Source organism: Miscanthus floridulus, chromosome 9 (assembly GCF_019320115.1).
Source record: "Miscanthus floridulus cultivar M001 chromosome 9, ASM1932011v1, whole genome shotgun sequence".
In the NCBI taxonomy this organism is placed as follows: Eukaryota; Viridiplantae; Streptophyta; class Magnoliopsida; order Poales; family Poaceae; genus Miscanthus; species Miscanthus floridulus.
In genome coordinates, this window is record NC_089588.1 from 127,663,920 (window position 1) to 127,683,701 (window position 19,782).

Genomic DNA, 19,782 nt, shown 5'->3' on the forward strand with positions numbered 1-19,782 from the left:
TACAAGGGATGGATAGGGCTATCACCACCTGCTTGCCTACCCCTCAACCGTGGAGCACCATCACATCCGAAGGTTCCCATATACCTGAGCACCACACTCATGTATAAAGAAACTACCCTTATCGCTCGGGACTCCGACCCTATGGATCGACAAGCATAGGGCAAGGGCAAATCCGAAGGAACGACTAACCGCCACATCAACTTAGCTCTAATTCTAACCTATGTTGTATGAACGATTAAGCATAAAGTTTTATATGCTAAATGCATAATATAAGAACTTTGCTCTAATTCTATAACATAGCAATATTGATAAAGTGAGAACAAGAACATGTAAGAATTCCTCATATTATTCATACCAAGAACTCTCCAAGATCCAAGCTCTCCAAGGTAGCTTCTCCTAGCTCCAAATACTAGGAAAAAGTAAAAGAGTACAAGTGTCGAATGAGAGAGTAGCTCAAGGTGTGGTGTGTGTTGTGAGTGACAGCTCCCCATACTTATATGAAGTTAATGACTGGTTTGGTGGGGAATATGCGGGGGAATCTTCCCAAACCACCCTCCCTGGCCTTCAATGCACCGCCCTACGCATAGTGGGCCCAAGAGGCGGCAACAGGGGTGTGGCCACCCCCCTAGTGCAACCGCCCCTGGATAGCGCCTCCCCCCAAGTACCTTACTGCTGGTGGGCTCCTAGCTAGGGTCTGGGCCATGGTCTTGTGCGCTTTAGGCCTGGATTTGCAAGGTAGGTGAGCTTCTTCCTTGTTTGTGTGTATAGAATCTGCTTTACAGCTTTCTCTGGTTGCGCATTTTGACTATATTTCCACCGTATTCATGTATATGTCCTGCAAAATGTTGATCTACCAATACATGTGGAAATATGTCAATCTAAATAACATATGTGTGTAATCATGCTAGTTTATCCTTTGTATCTTATTTGGCGGTCAGATTTGGTCGAATAAGGACCACCAACAGTTGTTGTGACTCTTTTGTTCGGGTCTTGACATGGAGTTCGACCTATGCCTTGATGTGACCGCTGGAGGTTTGTTAACACACAAAACCATGATGAAACAAGTGAAATTCCTTGAAAACTCCCTAGACAAACACACTTCTTTCATCATGAAAACCAAACCCCTCCAAGTGAAAATCATGTCAAACTTTGAGGAGCCCTCATCAGCCGAATCCAAACCTGTACCTTCCACTCCCTTAGATTCGACTCATGAGCCCTCACCCTAAACCACGAAAACCGAAGAAAAGAGTAATTAATCCTTCAGAGTCCCCCATCAAATTTGAGGATTATAGAAATACCTTGAATCGCTGTTGGCACAAAAAGACTACAACTCCTCATCGCTCTCATCCTTCTAATCTTCCTGAGGAATCTTCCCCCAAAGTAGAACCATCAGAGGAATGGTTAATGGAAGTGAAATGTTCTTTCAAAGCAATTCAGATTCTTTCACCTTCCATGACCATGCCTTGTTCGTTAAGGGGAACTATCATAGAAGCCCTTCACAACCCCACTGTCGAGGCTAGTATCATGTCACAATTCCTTGCTAAAACACTCTTGGGTAACATGCCACTAGTCTCAACCAACAAACTCTTCAAAAGCCCATCAGGACTCATCTTCGAGTGTTGTGGGATTCCCAAGGCTGTGCTAATTACAATAGACAAAATCGAGGTTCACTTATACTTCCACATCTTTGCCATCCTCGATTTTGATGTTCTCATAGCCTACCCTTTTGAAAAGCTTTTCCTAGAAAATCTTCCCATGGGAGCCTTAATGAAAAGTTGGGAAAGACTGCTTTCACCACTCCTATCTCTTGCCTAGAAAGTCCAATGGCGAAGCATCATCTCAACCATGATCGATTCGAGGAGGTGAAGTTCGTATCCCCGTTCATTTCACCTAAGCTTGCTTCTCATCCTTATGAAATAGAACATCCATCACCACCCTCACTCGAACCTAAACCATGTCCCTCTAGCCATCAAAACATTGTTCTTGATATTGGTCCAGATTCAACCTTGATCCTACATGATATATCTCCTAAGAAAGAAACTCCTGTGCCATGGACAATCCCAAAGCATCGACTCTGGAGACCAAAGAAAAGGATTCCACAGATGAGCATGAAACCTTCTCTTTCAAAATCCCTCAAGATTCATGCTCACTTTTGGAGTCTCAAGAGTTCGTTTTCGCTTAAAACCACGTGCTCCTATGAGGACCCCAACCATCTCTCAATCCTCGTTCATAAACTTTTTAGAAGGATGGTTGTGGATGCTTTTGTTTATCATAAATATTGCAAAACTTGTAGATGCACTATGGCACTAACCTTGAAGCTTGAACGATGATGCTAAATGCTTGGTGGTAAAGCTGGGAACTACACCACCATTGATAGCTTCAAGATGAAGTTCCCACTGGTCAAGCTTATGACTATAAACTAATCCTTGCTGGACATACCCTGGATTATCTAATAAAAAAAGACACAACTTTTCTTATCAATAAAAGCAATAACATGCTATCAAGTTAGTATGCACCTTTGGGTATTCTTGGTCGCTAACCATTTCAGGTTAAGATTAAGAAGAACAAGGGAAATACGATGCTAGAAAATATGGGAGCTGCATCAACTATATACCATGATGCTCTTTGTTGGTGGAACACATTCAAGAGGAGATCCCGACACCGCACACTTGACTTTCACACAAAAGTCCAAGTGTGGGGGAGAGAGTCTCACTACAAGATTCTATACACACCATAGGCCATCCTACTTAATAAAATGATGTCAGCTCTGCCTTGCTAATAAAAGGAAAAAAGGAAAGCTAAAAAAAGAGAACAAAAAAAATATGATATAAAAAAGAAAGAGAGAAGAAGAGAGAGAAGGAGCCGATTCACCCCACAATGGCCACCATAAAGCACAAATGTACCACGGGACTTCACCCAATATTGCTTTCATGCGCATGCAAAGCCTTGGCCCACTATTCATCTACTACCATGTAGCACTCGGTTTTAAGAACAAAACCAGATACGCACCATATGTGAGCCTAGGAAGTCAAATCTCACATATAGCTACAAATAAGGATAATATCGAAAGACAATGCTCAATATATAACGTACTTAGTATAAAGGATATAACCTTAGACAGCAAACTACGGAAAGACAACTCTGATCTTTGGGTGGAAGACTCTAATTCCACAGGGAACAACTGATTGGTTGATCACAAGCCTAATTCCTCCAAACTCTAGCAATCTGGTACCCACCCGGGATTTTTATCCAAATATTTGAAAAATAAAGCAAGCGTAAGTACATGTCATACTCAATAAATATAACATAGGGTTCATGAGGCTCAAAAGGTTGACACTGGTTTACTGCGATTAGCTTTTAATTGTCACAATTTTAGCATAAGAGTAGCAACAAGTTTATCACAAAGCCCATATAAACACATGATCAGGTAAACATGAATAATGAATAGCATAAACAATTAACCATTAGTGAGCATCTTTATCATCCATATCATCAGTGTTCATCATCTATTCCATAAGGGTCTAAGGCCACTCATGACCATGAGCATGGCTGATATACCAGTTTTACACTCTGCAGAGGTTGCACACTTTCACTGTGAGTCATGATTTACCCTTTTGCCCGAGGTGATTAGCCTCTTGACCCACAACCTAGGAAGGTCAGTAGGGTTCACTATGAAGCCTTTCAAAGGTTTGTCTAACAAGTTAGGGCCGCTAGATTAACTCAGCAAACAGATATAGGAACCTCCCTAGTCTAATGGCACAATGACATGCAGCCTATAGACATAAGAGTAGAGGCTGTCCTATACCCAATTCGGCAAGCCATTCTTACACCATAAAGGTAACCTCTAACAAGCTAGAAAAGATCCTCATACTTGACTAAAGCTAGAGCCATGTAGCCCTCACAGTTGTATTGTAAGTCCTGGATGTTCGCTTATAGATAAGTCCTTAGGTAGAGGAATCTAGAGCACCATAAAAACAACCCAATGCTCTAGCCCCCTTGTTCCATGTTGCTAAAAAGCATCTTTTAGTGTTTATTGCATAATCCATTAGTCAAGTTACAAGATCATGGCTTTGGTTGAGCACTAGTATCATACTAACCAATGCATAAACCCATAGGAATTAAGGTACATGATAACAAAGTACTAGGAAACCCTTAGTGGTAGTCAAGGTAGACACATGCAGCATGAACTAAATGATTAAAGGTGTATAGGACAACAAGGATGATCCCATGCTATACTTGCCTTAAACTTAGATCCTTCTTCTAGTCCAAACCTTCAATGGAACTCCTTGATCAACATGTAAAGCTCACCGACTGGACAATGACCATAAAGCACCACACAAGCATCCATGCAATCATACACGAAGCAAACAATAGAACTAAATTAGAACAATACACCAAACATAATAAACAACAAGTAAAAAGGTTTTAAAGTTGTTTTACATGTTGCTACGAACACACAGACGCGAAAAAACACTCTAATCGAAGCTATAACAAAGAAGTTATGAATTAAACAAGATTTCCTTTAATAAAATAATAGATTAAATCTAATCTCGAATTTCAAAAGTTGAAATTATATTTATCAGCAAGATAAACATGTAGATTACTGCAATTACGAATCGAACGCAACTTGAATGAATCAAAATGGAGTTAAAACGAAGATTTTATGGCCTAAAGAAAACTAGTGGCAAAACTGTAAATAGGTGAAAACGTATTTTGGATCTAACCAAATAAACTACGTTTTCAGAATATGAAAACGTATTCTAGAAGTGCGCCATGGACTATAGGTTAGATTATTCCAAAGCTAAGGGTCTCTTTAGCAAAAGTGCAGGGACTGGCGGGTTCTATACTAGAAAATGGCAGGGGCTCTTATGCAAAACTAACCGGCCGAACCGATACGGGCGAATCAGGACCACTGGATCGAGAGTGGACGATGTAGACTAGATCTAGCGGGGAGAGAGAATGTGGCCGCCGGATCAGAAAGAGGAGGCGGTGGCGCCCTGGTCGGCGACGAGAAGTTCGTCGGCGTTTCTTAGAGAAGGGCCTACGGGTCACGGATTCACGAGCTGAGGACACTGGGAGATAGAAGAAGGGAGGGCAAACTCGGCTAGGTAGCTTACCGTGGTGCATAGCGGATGGAGGTGGCGCTGTGCTTGGTGAGGCAAGCGGCTCATCAGCGGCTAGGGTTTTGCAGCACTGCGTCGACTCGGTGAGGCTACGACTGTGCTGAGGGTTATGCGGGGGTAGCGGTGTGGTGTGGGCTCGGTATTTAAGGCCGGGAATAAACGTGGGGTGCACGCCAAGGAATGAAACAGGGTGGCGACTGTAACACCCTAAAATTTGCATCACTTTTAAATAGGTGAATTGGATTTATTTATGCAATAGTGTGTGCATGCAACATAGAAAAATAATAAATTTTATCAAATTAAAATCAAATATAAGGTTTACCTACATGTTTATGCATTCATGCTGCTGCATATTATTTTTGAATTGCAGTGATTTGAAATCAAAACTTCAAATTGATTTGAATTTACATTTCAAAATTTTGTTTGGAAAATTAGAAAAGGAAAATGAATTTTTCATCCTTCCCTTCCCGGCTTTCGGCCCACAGCCAGCATTCGCACTGGCCTACCTCTCTTCTGCTTCGGTTCTCCCCCGTAGCCCAGTGATCACCGGCCCAGTCTCGTCCGCAGCGTTCCACTTCTACCGCAGCGGCTCGGTCGTGGCCTAATAAGCCGCGCAGCTACCCGCGCCCTCTCCTCTCTTGCCCTGAGATGCTAGCAACCAGGTCCTTCTCGTTAGAGTCATCTCCTTCCTCTATCACGTGTTTCAGCCAGACACCGCCTCCACCACCGCCGAGTCCCCTTTGTCTACACTACGCCTTGCCGTGCCGCCCAAGCCAAACCGTCTCATAAAAATTAGTTGCCCGCCTCAGTGCAACGCCTATCTCGAGCTTCGGAGCCGCAGCTATCATCGCATCGTGCCGAGCCTCATTAACCTAGTGCCGCCACCAATGCCATCTATTTTGTTGAGCCGCACACCGCCGCAGTCCCGCCTACGTTCACGAAAAGCCCTTCGGTGAGTCCGTCGTCATCTCCTCTGTCTCTCTCTCCATGCCCTTGATTCACTCAATGGTGGTCCATAGGCCATGTTTTCGTGCGCGCCACTCACTTCCAACCATGGCACTGCCGTGCTCGGTCCTATTCTAGCCAGCTGGCCACGCCAGCCCTCTCCCATCCGTCCGATCTAACATCAAGGGCCAGGATTAGAACATACCCTTTTCGCTTGTAGTTTTGCAAAAAGGACATTACAACTATTCAGATCTCAACACGCCATCCCTGTACTTTTGCTAAAGAGTCATTGATCTTTTGCTAAATAGAACCCACAGTCCTTATTTCGGTTTAAACTCAGATTTTAATTATTTTAAATCTGAAAATCAAGTTTCATCTATTTACAAAATTGCCACTACTTTCTCTAGGCCATAAAATCTTCATTTTAACTCTGATTTGGTCTGTTCAACTTGTGTTAGGTTCGTAATTCCATGATCTACATGTTCATACTACTGTTAAGTATGTTTTCAACTTTTAAAATTTGAGGTTAGATTTAATCTATTATTTTACTAAAGGAAATCTTGTTTAATTCATAACTTCTTCGTTTTAGCTCCGATTTTTGTGATCTTTGCGTCTGTGTGTTCGTAGTGAGATGTAGGTTCGTTTTACAAACTTTTCATCTTGATTTTATGCTGACTGATGTACTATTCTAATCTATAGCTTTTGTTTGCTATGCATGAGTGCTTCTGGATGCTTGTATGTTGCTGTGAATATCGAGTATAGACGGTGAGCAATTCATGGGTGACCAAGAGTATTGCTTTGACGAGCAGGAATTGTAGGAGCACTTTGTGCAAGGCAAGTATAGCATGGGATCATCTTTGTTTTCTTATTAACTTTAATACATTAAATTCATGTTGCATGTGTCACCTTGATAGGGATTTCCTAGTATTGAACTTATACCTTGTCTCCTACGGGATATGCATTGGGTAGCTTTGCTAGTGCTCAATTAAACTATGATCTTGTAACTTGAATAATGTTATATGAAATAAACATTAAAAGATGCTTTTTTAGCAACATGGAACAAGGGGGCTAGAGCATTGGGCTATTTATGGTGCTCTAGATTCCTCTCCCTAATGACTTATCTGTAAGCGAACATCTAGGACTTACAGTATAGCTGTGAGGGCTACATGGCTCTGGCTTTAGGCTCAGTATGAGGACCTTTTCTACCTTGTTAGAGGTTACCTTTGTTGGTGTAAGAATGGCTTACCAAATCGGGTATAGTCCGACCTCTGTCCCCATGTGTATAGGCTGCGTGTCAATGTGCTATCGGGGAGGGAGGCTCTACATCTATTTGCCGAGTGAATCTAATGGACCTAACTTGTTAGATGGACCTTTGAAAGGCTTCATAGTGACCCCTACCTGCTCACCTTGGAAGTGTTTTGGGAGTAATTAACCCGTGCATATGGGTAACATGACTCACAGTGAAAGTGTACAACCTCTGCAAAAGTGTAAAACTAGGCATATCAGCCGTGCTCACGGTCATGAGCGGCCTTGGACCCTTATGGAAAAGATGATCACTAAGAATTATTGGTTTATGCTATTCATTATTCATGTTTACATTGATCATGTGTTTTACTTTGGGGTTAAAACAACTTGATGCTACTCATATGCTAAAATTGTGACAATTAAAAGCTGAATGTTGTTAAACATGTGTCAAGCCTTTTGAGCCTCATGAACCCCATGTTACACTTGTTGAGTACAACATGTACTTACGCTTGCTTATTTTCATTATTTGGATATAAATCTCAGATGGGTAATAGATGGCTATGGTAATGACGACTTTCCTGAGGATTACTAGACTTGTGGTCAACCAGTTGTCATCATGTGATATGGAGCTTCCACGAGAGATATTTTATTTATACTTCCGCTATATTTATGAGAAGAATATGTCTTAATATTCATGATGCAATGAACACTTGTGATGATACTCTCTATAATTTGTCGGCTTATGTGTGTGACTGATCTTGGGGCGCACATAAGATTTTGCATCCCATTTTATCCTTAAAATTGAGTGTGACAGATTGGTATCAGAGTTGTGTTGACTGTAGGACACAAGCCTAGTTAGCAATGGTTGTCTTATCTTCTTTTGCTTCACTTATTTCATGGTTTCCATCTCACCGTTGTTATTTGCTAAAGTTTTATGCTTCTTTTGCCTCACTTGGTTATGAAAATTTTGCTTCTAATCTAATTAAATCTAATTATGTAGATCTCTCGTGCCAATAAGACCGCTCGCATCAGCACCGGAGGCTACTACCCACCTCGTGGCTTGGAGCCACATGAGGAGGAGGAACCCTAGGAACAAGAAGTTGATTCGCCAACACCTGCACCTATGCCTAAGCCATTCTAGGAAGAGCCTGAAGAAGAAGAACCTGAAGAAGTGGAGGTCGTTGCATTGTCTAATGATGATAATGATGAGGAAGATGCTGTTCAAGAGGATGAGCCGATCCCTCCCCTAAGATGGACTACGAAGGTCTGGTACAAGCCGGGGTGTGAATCTTTCATCTCACACCACCGACTTATGGGGATTCTTCAGACCTACTATGGTGATTGGGACACAGCTGTGGAGTATGTCTGCACCAAGCGTACGCATCCTCTGGAGGACACTTATTGGAAGACTAGGGTTTGCATCTCCATCAGGGATGATCAGAAGGACACATATCAGCTGGACTCGAACTATGCGCATCATGCTCACTGTGCCACCATGGAAGATATCATAGAAGATGCAGCTGCTGTAGCTTGCATGGGTCTCCGTGGTCGTCGCTTTGATGACATGAAGGAGGATCAATACCTGCTTCCTCCCTCGCCAACACCCTAAATTGGAGTGGGCAATGATGGACCCTCATGGCATGGATCCAACTACCCAAGTGATGGTGCACTTTGGCTGTGAGTCAGTAGCGAAGATTCGGCGACTAGAAGATCAGTTGAAGGCACAGCAGGAAACCCTTAAGAGATACCGACAAGTGATAAATGAGCAAAGGGTGTGCCTCAACTTGCCAAGGATGTACAAGGAGCTTCCCCATAAATTTCGCCCATAGGTGTTGGAGTCCTTTTTATGTAATAAGATGTTGGTAGAACGGGTCAAGTTGAGTCAAGTCGAGTCTAGAAGTGTGGTGTGAACTTTGGTGTGCTTAGTTGATTTATTATTATGTTCATGTGTGAGTTAGATTTTTGTTATGAGTGCTGGAACTTTGGGGGCATGTTTGCAAGTTTCATAGTTAAGAATATTAAAGTTTGAGTCAATAAATAAATAGTTGGGTTTGGTACATCGTGTTCTCTCGGATCTGTTTTTCATAACAGTCTGCCCTTCTCTCAAAGCCAATCTAAATCTACTTGACCAAAAATTATGGAATTTTTATGGGAACAACTAGACTTATGTATCTTTATAATTCCTCTAGAATCACCCCTATACCTGATCTGGTTTAAGAGATATAGCTGTTTTAAGTTAAAGTTTCTGTGCAGTCTGGATCCTGGAACAGTTCGGTTGTATCCTATTTTTGAGTAACCTAACGACAGAATATGGAAATGTGGTCTGAATAAAAGTTGTAGATAATTTCTTAAGCTTTCCAACAATATAAACCACGCATCTTTTGGATATATGAAACTCGAGATATGACTATTTTACCAAGCTGCTGATGTTAGAACTCGTCCAGAAATTTTTTAAAATGTATTCTATATCTTCATAAGTGCATATAACTTGGAAGTCTCTAAATTTTGAATATTTGTGTTAGTTGTCAGATGTCTAGAAGAGGAAGAGGCCGAGGTCATGGAGGTGTTCCCCCATTTCCACCACCACCACCACCACCGCCACCGACTATTGAGCAACTTCTGGCAGTGCAGACACAGCTTATGCAAGCTCTGGTGCAGAATCAGCAGAATCAACGAATTGGTGGAGCACCGTGTGACAAGCGTGGTGAATTCTTGAAGGGCCGTCCCTCAGTGTTTTCTCATGCTACTGATCCACTGGAAGCAGATGATTAGCTTCGTGCAGTGGAAAAGCAGCTCAACATAGCGCAGTGCGATGACCAGCAGAAGGTGTTGTACGCGTCAGGACAACTTCAAGGAGAAGCTCAGGTCTGGTGGGAGGCATTCGAGTATGGACGTCCCACCAATGCTCCTCCTATCTCCTGGCAGGAGTTTAGAGAGAATTTCCAATCCTACCGCATACCTGAAGGATTGATAGAGCTCAAGCAGGAGGAATTCAGAGCTCTGAAGCAGGGATTTATGTCCATAGCTGAGTATCGTGACAAGTTTGCTCAGTTGTCACATTACACTCTGAATGAGGTGGCTAATGATGCTGATAAGCAATGCCGCTTTCTTAAGGGTCTGTACGATGGTCTGCAACTCCAGCTTATGTCTAATAAATACCCCAATTTCCAGATGCTGGTGAATCACGCTATTGTTGTTGACAACAAGCGCAAAGAGATGGAAACCAAGAAGAGGAGTCTTCAGGGACAGGTCTGTGGTAGAACCTCCCGAAATAACGCACTTACAGAGGCGCTCGTCTTCCACCAGACACTAAGCACCCAAAAGCAAGCTACAGCAGGAGGGTTCCATCAGGCACACCTCAAGGGAGAGCCCGAATAGTCCACATTTTCCCCAAGGATCCAATAATGAGAATGAGTTACAATACTTAGTCCATTTTATACATCCAGAGTTCTTAGAAATACATTGTTACATTACCAAATTCAGAGTGCGGAATATTAAACAGCAGAATGATAATAAACATCTATCGATAATGAACAAGGATCCATCTGTGCCCACTAGAAGAATCCTTCACACAACGGGTACTCCTCAAGTTGAACCTACAACAGTGGTAAATAAACCCTGAGTACACAATGTACTCGCAAGACTTATCTGACTAGTGGGAATAATTTCCCGACTCCAAGGGATAAGATAAGCTTTGTGGTTTGCTGGGTTTCTTTTTGCAGAAAACAATTCTAGTAGTGAATCCTTATTTATGTTATTATTAGCGGTCATGATTCATTTATTATCTAGCCATTCTATGTAAGCACCTGTTCTACTTTCAAGCAAGTGTTGAGTAATCAGTTCCATTTCATCACCTTTCATCTTTCAGTTCTTACTACGGTGCTAGACTGTAGAGAAGCCGTATCGGAATGCCGACAATTCGCAAATCAATGCCCCCAACTGGGTACCCCAAAACACATGCCCCGCTTGTACCCTAGGCACAAGCAAGACCAACCCATCACTCTCCTGTCATGGGGTCCAGGTCCTCGTCCAAACTTGGACTCTAAGCCCCCGCTTCTGAGTCTCAGACTCAGTGCGGTGCTTAGACCTCCACCATCGCTACCTTAAATTAGTCGGTCCGGAAAGAGCCAGAACCCATGACAAGAGAGCAACAAGTCTTCCATGCACCCATACCCAAGTATGTGCTCAGGATAATAAGTCTGTGACTTGCCTAGAACCCAATTCAATGGTTGGTCCTTAACCAACACAGACAGAGAAAAGTGTAACCAAGCTATGCCCTGATTAGCCGCAGGACACAACCTCTTACACCCACTAATACCCAAACCATATACTTGCTTGGTCTCCATTTTCCTTTCCACCATTTTATCATGAGTGATCATAATTTTCACCTATTGTGAGTAACGATAGGTTACTCATGCTACTGATACCCTGAGCATAATAGCTACTCGACCTACACTAGTAGGACTCATAGGTAAGTATATCTATGCATGTAGTGTTCATAAAATGTCTATAACATAAATGCACATCACATGTATATATTCCATGATCATTAAAAAATAGGGGTTATACACCAGGGCTTGCCTTGGGCAGGCGGTGTGTCAACAAAGTCCAGCAACGAATAGCTCTAGGGGCTCCCTCCTGTACGAGAACCTCCTCCCCGTACTCTTCAATGATCTCCTCGAAGTCCTATTTGTACGCACAAACTCTACCAACTCATTATCTACATGCCTGAAATGATGATGCAACACTTAGTAATACGGCAATAGCAACTCTTAAAATAGAATACATCTGTCAAGCTACTAAGCTAGTTCTACCGACTAAGGTGCTAAGCTACCTATTGTTACCACTAACAAGTATGAAACATGGCATGTACTATCTTAGCAACTAAAGGCATTCTTACTCTTAATACCGATTTACTCTATATATGATAAAATAAGGAGTACTAGCTACTCTATATATGATAAAACAACGACCGGCATGAACCACGGGCGAATGCGGAGCATGAAGCCATAGTACAGAATATAACTCCAGAACAAGAACGAGTCAGTAGTGCACAATACGACACGCATGACACCTATGGATAGTGTATCTGCAAGCAACACGAGCGCTACAGTGCACAAATAGGATATGCATGAATGCACGTCCTATATGTCCTTTCACTGTTGCCAACATATAGGGCAACCGTTCTCAGATTTTTGGCACATCGTTCTCTCCCTGTAGCTAGTCGATACTATCAGACTATGCTCGGGGTCAGTGTACCTGCAGAAAACTTGATTAAGGCTACCTAAGTCAGCAGAGTGCCTTCTATCCTGAATACATAACCATAGTAATATGGCTACTTATATAACTTCGCATAAAAACGTCCTATTCATTGAAAAGAATTTGTTGTCAAATTTTATTTTAGAAAAAGTTTTGAAGCTTTATTTCCTCATTTATACTCTGATACCACCTGTGGTAGAACTGTCTAATCTAATGCCTCCCTGGAGTACTTGTCTTCCATTAGACACTAAGTACTCAAGGGAGGACACCAAATTATGTAGTTCCGTCGAGCACACCCTAGGGGAGAACCTAAAAATCCACATTTTTCCATCAGGATCACAAATGAGAGAATAGAGTTTACATCATTCTTAACCATTTCTTACATCACTTTCTATGTAACATCAGAGTATAATATTTATCATTTATAATAGCGAAATATGAACATGTGATCAGAGTTATGAACAATTTAAGTTAACAGCGGAATATAAACATGTGATCAAAATTACAGCAGGAATAAATATCTATTCATGGCCTGATGAAGCATTGATATATAAACTATGACAATAGATTATAAAACTTTTATTTATAAAAAAAACATTTAGTAAGAGTTATAAATAGAAACTACGATCGCAGCGCAAAGGAATCCTCGTTGAGCCCACCAGGAGGTATCCACACACAATTGTCAGCTCTAGCATCCTCCTTTCACCTGCAACAGGGGAAAATAAACCCTGATTACTCAATTGCACTCAGCAAGACTTACCCAACAGGAGGAAGAAAAGGCTCTAAGGATATGCAAGGCTATCTGGCTTGTGGGTTTATTGCATCTGCAGGAGCATTACTAAAAGTGCGTCCTTATATTCGATTTTTATTAGCAGTGCATTAGTACATCTACTAACCATTCTATATAAGCACCTGTGCTACTTTCAAGCAGGTGGTAAGCAATCAGATTTCCTTTTACCATCTTTCATCTTCCAGTTCTTACTACGGTGCTAGATCGTAGACAAGTCGTACCAGATTGTCTAGCGATTCACGAATCAATACCCCCAGCTGGGTACCCCAAAAACACACGCCCTGCTTGTACCCCAGGCACAAACAGGACCAACCCACTACTCTATCACGAGGTCTAGGTCCCTATCCAAACTGAGACTCTAAGCCCCCGCCCCTAAGTCCTGGACTCATTGCAGTGCAAGGACCTCCGCCCAAAAACCACCCTGATAGTCGGTCCGAAAAGAGCCAGAACCCATGACAAGAGAGTAACAAGTCTTCCCTACGCCCATACCCAAGTATGTGCTCGGGATAATAAGTCTGTGACCTACCTAGAACCCAATGCAATGGCCGGTCCTTAACCAACACAGATAGGGAAAATAGTGTAACCAAGCTATGCCCCGTTGGCCGCAGGACACAATGTCTTACACCCACCAATACCCAGACCATATCCCTGCCCAGTCTCCATTTTTCCTTTCCACCATTTTATATATTCCAAGTGATAATAGTACAGTAATATATTCCCTATCTCTCACGAGTGACAGGCAATCACTCGACTTCTATCGGAGTCCTGTATCATAGCACTCTACACGATCTTGTCATACTAGTAAGACTCATAGGATAAAGATATATATACAAGTGGGTTTCATTCAACTCCTTAAAACTTATTGCACAAATATAATTTAAAGTGCAGAAAAGTAGGTGTTATGCACCGGGGCTTGCCTAGGTATAATATAACCAGAAGTTAGCTTTGCATCATGGTGACATGATCTCCCAAAAGCACCATTTCTCCAGCAACTCCCGATGACTCCGTGATCCATCGATGTCCCTATTATGATATGCAATGCGAAGACGTAATTAATCCACTGCAACCGTGACTCATAAAATACGATTTACGCCTCTCAAGTTAACGAGCTAGTACTAACAACGACCGTACTTAGTCTACATATCCATGTTGATGATTAAAGCATTATTTCCCAACAATTATTTTAGTTATACAAACCCAAGTTGTTTGTTTATTTTATTCTTTCGATTTAATCTTTATTCGAAATAGGGCATCATTATCTATCTAGCAACTAATTATTCTGGTGCTACAAAAATTACATTGAGCAGCTAATAATATTAGTAATTTACTGTAAAATTTTTAGGGTCAACACTATCACCGATTTATCACAGAAATTCCTACAAGTTCACATTTTAACTCTATTAAGCACGTTAAAATAATTAGAGCAACCCTAGAAACATTTTCAAGCTAGATGAACCAATTACACTAATAGCTAGATCATGATTTTAAGAGCTTAACAAAATTAGTTTTACCATTTTTGGACACCTACACAATTTTATTTTAAATTTACAAATTTACCTTATAAGCTAACTTAGAAATTGCTCTACAAATTGAAACGGGCCGGCGTCAACAACCTCAGCCTAACACGGAACGGGCGCATGAGGTCCAGTAGCGCCGGCGGCCTAGACGGGCGGGGTGCGCACGCGGGTGTGAGCGACACAGGTGCGGCGGTGACCCCCACGTGGTCACGGGCGTGGGCGGCCCAGGCGCACAGTCAGCAGCAGGCCAGCCAAGCGCGCGGGCAGGACGCGTGCAACCACAGGCTGTGGCCCACGGTACAGCAAGCGCGGCGCAGGCGACGGCCCAGGGGGAAAAAACCCAGCGACGGCGGCGCCAATTTGTAAAGAGGCCCCTGTACTTTACTTAAATCAACCAGCAGGACACAAAAACTATTTATGTGAGTCACTAATTTCTCATCAAGAACCCTAGAAAGATTCTATCCTTACCTTACCTTTTCTCTCTCCCAAAAATAGAGCATGGAGCAGAGGGCACCAGTCGGCGGTCAATCCTGACCGGGAATGCACGGCGGTGGTGAAAACCCGCTAGTGAGGGCATGGGAGCCAACGCGACCACGGGCTGGTCATGGCAAGACCCGAGCCGGCCCCTAGCAGCATGCCCGCGCGAGACAATGTGGTGAGCATGCCGGCCAGGTAGGGATGGAGGGACGGCATCTAGGGCATAGGCAGCTTCGTCCGCATGCATGGGCGGCAATAGTATGATCGGCACGGCCGGTGGAGCACCCACGGCGAGCATTAGCGACAGGGGCAGCTCGGCGGGGATGACTACGGACGGATGACACGACAGCAGCTCAGTGGGGCTCACGCGCTCATGCGAAAGGGAAATGATAGGTGGGGATGCAGTGGTGGCACGGCCACGGCGGGGACACTACGGTGGCACGGACAATGGAGACACAGTGTGGGATCAGGCAAGGCATGGCAGCCAGCAGCGTGCGACGCCGGGAGGAAGAGGAGGGAATGCTGGTGCTACACGTGGAGGAGCGGGGAAGTAGGGGAGAAGTGCGGGACACATGGGCTCGAGCGTGCTCGAGATCCGCCTTGGTGGCTGCGGGGGCACCGACGCACAGGACACGGGAGGAGCCTTGGTGTGAGGAGGAGCGAGGTGAGGCAGAGCCATGGATGTTCACATGCGCTTGCAAGGGCCGGATGATGGATGACGTACGATGCAGCGACAGAGGACCAGGGTGGAGTCACACACAGGTGTTGTTGGGCTACGACTGCGGAGGCAGCAAGAGGGCTACCATGCCGGTGTGCAGGGCGCACACGAGCAGTGTGGAAAGCAGCAGCGACAAGACAAAGGTGTGGGAACTCGGTGACTTGGAGCTATGTTGGCCAGCCATGGCAGACAGAAGAGGTAGGCAAGGACTAGCAGAGGCAGACAACCGCTCGACCTCGGCGTGCTCAAGAAGGAACGCGGGGAGAAGGAGCAGTGGGGCGTGGGCATGACAGAGCCATGTGCTCCCATAAAAATTTGGACAAGACGCCAGTGAGGGAGAGAAAGACAATGGTGCAGGCAAACCGAAACGCTGGGATGTAGAGAAAAGAAAGAGCAAACGATGACTGGACAACATAGCGCGACGCAATTAAATTGAATGACTGATGCCGAGCAGGGAACACACCACGTCGCCTAGCAATCAGGACGGCAGTGAGGTGCCTTGTCACCCTAGAAGCCAGGACCGATGGCTACTAAGTGATGACTGCAAAGCAGCACAGATGTATGATGGGGTAGATGGATCAAGAGGCGAGGAATGCGCCACGATCATCAACGGCGACGTCACAATGGCCACAAGACCCTGCACGCAGCCCACGTCTCGACATGGATAACCAGCATGAAATTAGGATGCGGTAGCGGCAGCAGGACAACCTGCTGAGAAGCGGCGTCAGCAGCGCAGCCACAGAGGTGAGATTGGCAATGAGGCCAGCGCGCAGCAAGGCAGCGACGAGGCTAGGCATGCACACAGGCATCCATGAGTGTGTTGTGTACGTGCGCGGCGTGCGTGTGTGTTGATGTAATTTTTAACATGCCTAAAGCGAATTAATTTTAACAACTACGCCCTTCATACACTAGTCCATATGTCATACTAACCTATAGAAAAAAAACATCTAGGAACTAATTAACTCATTGTTCAATATAATTCACCAAAATTGATACTTTTAAACATAAGTTAAATTTTAATATCTGAGAAAATCATTTTGGTAAATCCTCTTAGGTCTAAATCTTGGTGCTAAGCGAGTGCGTAACACCAAAGGTGTTACAACCAACCCCCCTTAAAAAGAATCTTGTCCCGAGATTCGAAGTAAGAATTGGAAGAGGGGAAAACACAATTACATTTCATAAATTAGAAATTACACGAAAGATTACACGACTTCGAATACTAAACCACACAGGGATTTGGGATACCTTGCTAAGAGTAACCTAATACTACCGAGACTTAATCCAAAAGTCGAGATAGACGAGGACAATGGAGAAACAACAAGATAATGATTATCCAAAACATGGCATATGACCAACAGATCCAGAAATAGGAGATTGAGAAGTCAAACATCGCGAACCCTAAAACCAAACTAACAAACGATGGACTTGAACTTCTTCGAAAACTAGATCCTTTCTTCTTCCCTGATTACACCATCACCTCAGACTGACGAACCTAGTTCCTTGGATGACGACTGGATCCCGTAGCTCTACTCCGAAGTCGAGGGAAATGGGGATGAAGAAGAAGAGCAAGGACCAAGGGTATCTTATAGTGGCGAACGGAGGTGGGGCGCAACACACTAAAAGTAGAGACGGCATGGATGGAATACAAAGATGAGTCATGCCGTGGGGATAAACTCGGCCATGGTGCGCTTCCTACATGAGCGACAGAGGGGAAAAATAAAGGAGAGGAGAGGGGGTCCGCTCAATGAGGCAGGCGTGCGCACAGCCGTGTCCCCAAGAGAAGAAAAAGGAGAGAGGAAAGTGGGGGGGGGGGGGGTCCAGTACTAGGACAAGAGCATGGGGTCGAGGGCCGACCGGATGCCAGAGAAAAGGAAAAGTGCACAGTGCATAAGGACAACGACTGCGGCACGATGCCATGGCAACATGAAAACAGGGCTAAAGGTCTCGACACATACGGCATTTGCAGGGCACGCAGCAAAATAACCTAGTATGCGTAATGTGGTCAAACTAAGCGTAGGGCTCGGGACATGACATCCACTCAGGCTTTTACAATCACTCCCGACTACCCACGGCTAACTTTCCTTACTACTCTTCTTTTTCCCTCCCTTCCTTGACCACATCCATCTTTCATGTAGACTAAAACCATGTCATATGTTCTTCCTCAAAAACCACCTTCTCTTGTTTACTAGAGAGAACACTTTTGCATCAACCCGTTGTGGATTTCCCGTTTGAACACTCAAATATTTCAAAAAGAATATTTGTAGCAAAAGCGGTATGACGGTGTAACTTGGTAAAGGTACTTGGTCAACAACCTCGATACCAGCGCGTGTCGAGCAGTGCCATCATGTGGTAGCTGTTCCACAGGGGCCCTCAGTTTCGTCGTGACAGCATAAGCTATTAACCAGGCAACTACTACCAACTTACACGCAATGAAGGCGGTGGGGTCATAGACCACAGAAGCAGAGGAGTATTGCAAGGGAAGATTCAAACAACATAGGTTCCCTTTGCAACAAGGGACAAGGAATTCAAATCCAACGGCGGATTTGGTTTAAAGAAATTCAAGTGTTCTACAGGGACATCCACAATTAGTCGATATAGTGTCCAATGTTCTCCAATCACGACTGGTCTGCTGACCTTTGAATGGTAACTTCTCTTGTAACCCTCTTAATATCGTCTTTGAAAACTCTAAGCACATCTCACGACACTTAAGGGTAGATGGACGCAATAAACACCGCGAAATAAACAAAATGCATATTCCAACGGTCTTATACAGGTACATCATACAGGCATCTAGTCTCCCATTCATGAAACATAATTCACCTTCCCTACTGGTGGACAATCTCAACACTACGGACAAAAATCAACGGCAAGAGTACAATTTCGGAGGACAGCGATGAAAAACACTACTACTACGGGTTTAGCATCCCAAGGCAACTAATCTACTCCAGACCACGCATCTTCATTCCCGAGCTCAAAGGATTCTTCTACCATGCTGGCTATGGATCTACCTCCACTCTAGGCAATGGTTGAGTGAGAGGAATCAAGGGTTCTACATCTGACACTTCCGACAGTGGAGGTGCTGGCGGCACTGCAACACCGGTTCTCCATCTTTCTGGTGGGTGGATAGGGATCCCCTCCAAGATCGAGGAATCCTACCTTTCAACAGCAGTATCCTCCGCTTGGCCCTAGTGACCAGGATGGCCTCTCCCAACTGATGGACATGCTAATCTTTAGCCTCCTTTAAGGCTTCCAATATGGTAGTCTCCTGACTCTCTGCAGCTACCACAATAGCATGCGCTTCAGCAAGCTGCACCTGGAGCATCCTAGAGAAGATCTCAGCTTCCTTGGCTCAACGGAGGCACTTCCTCAGTTCCAAGGCTTGCCGGTCATACTACTCATCCAGAGCAAGTAGGTACATGGTCAAGTGCACCATGGTAGGACTATCCTCTTGCGCATCCCGCCCTTGCAAAGCCTCCATGCGAGCCCTCCATGCTCGTCGATTCTTTTCCAAAGGTGGAAAGAACCTCATAGGGGTACGAGCAATGGGCTCTTCATAGATCTGGCAAAGGTACCACAACTTTGTGGCCACAGCCTGGTAGGTGTCGATGAGGCGAAACTCGATTGCGGTCACATTCCAGGCTTCAGTGAAGTCAGGGAACTCTTCACTCTTCCCTATGTAGACGGTAACCTCACATCGCTCAGTGCCAT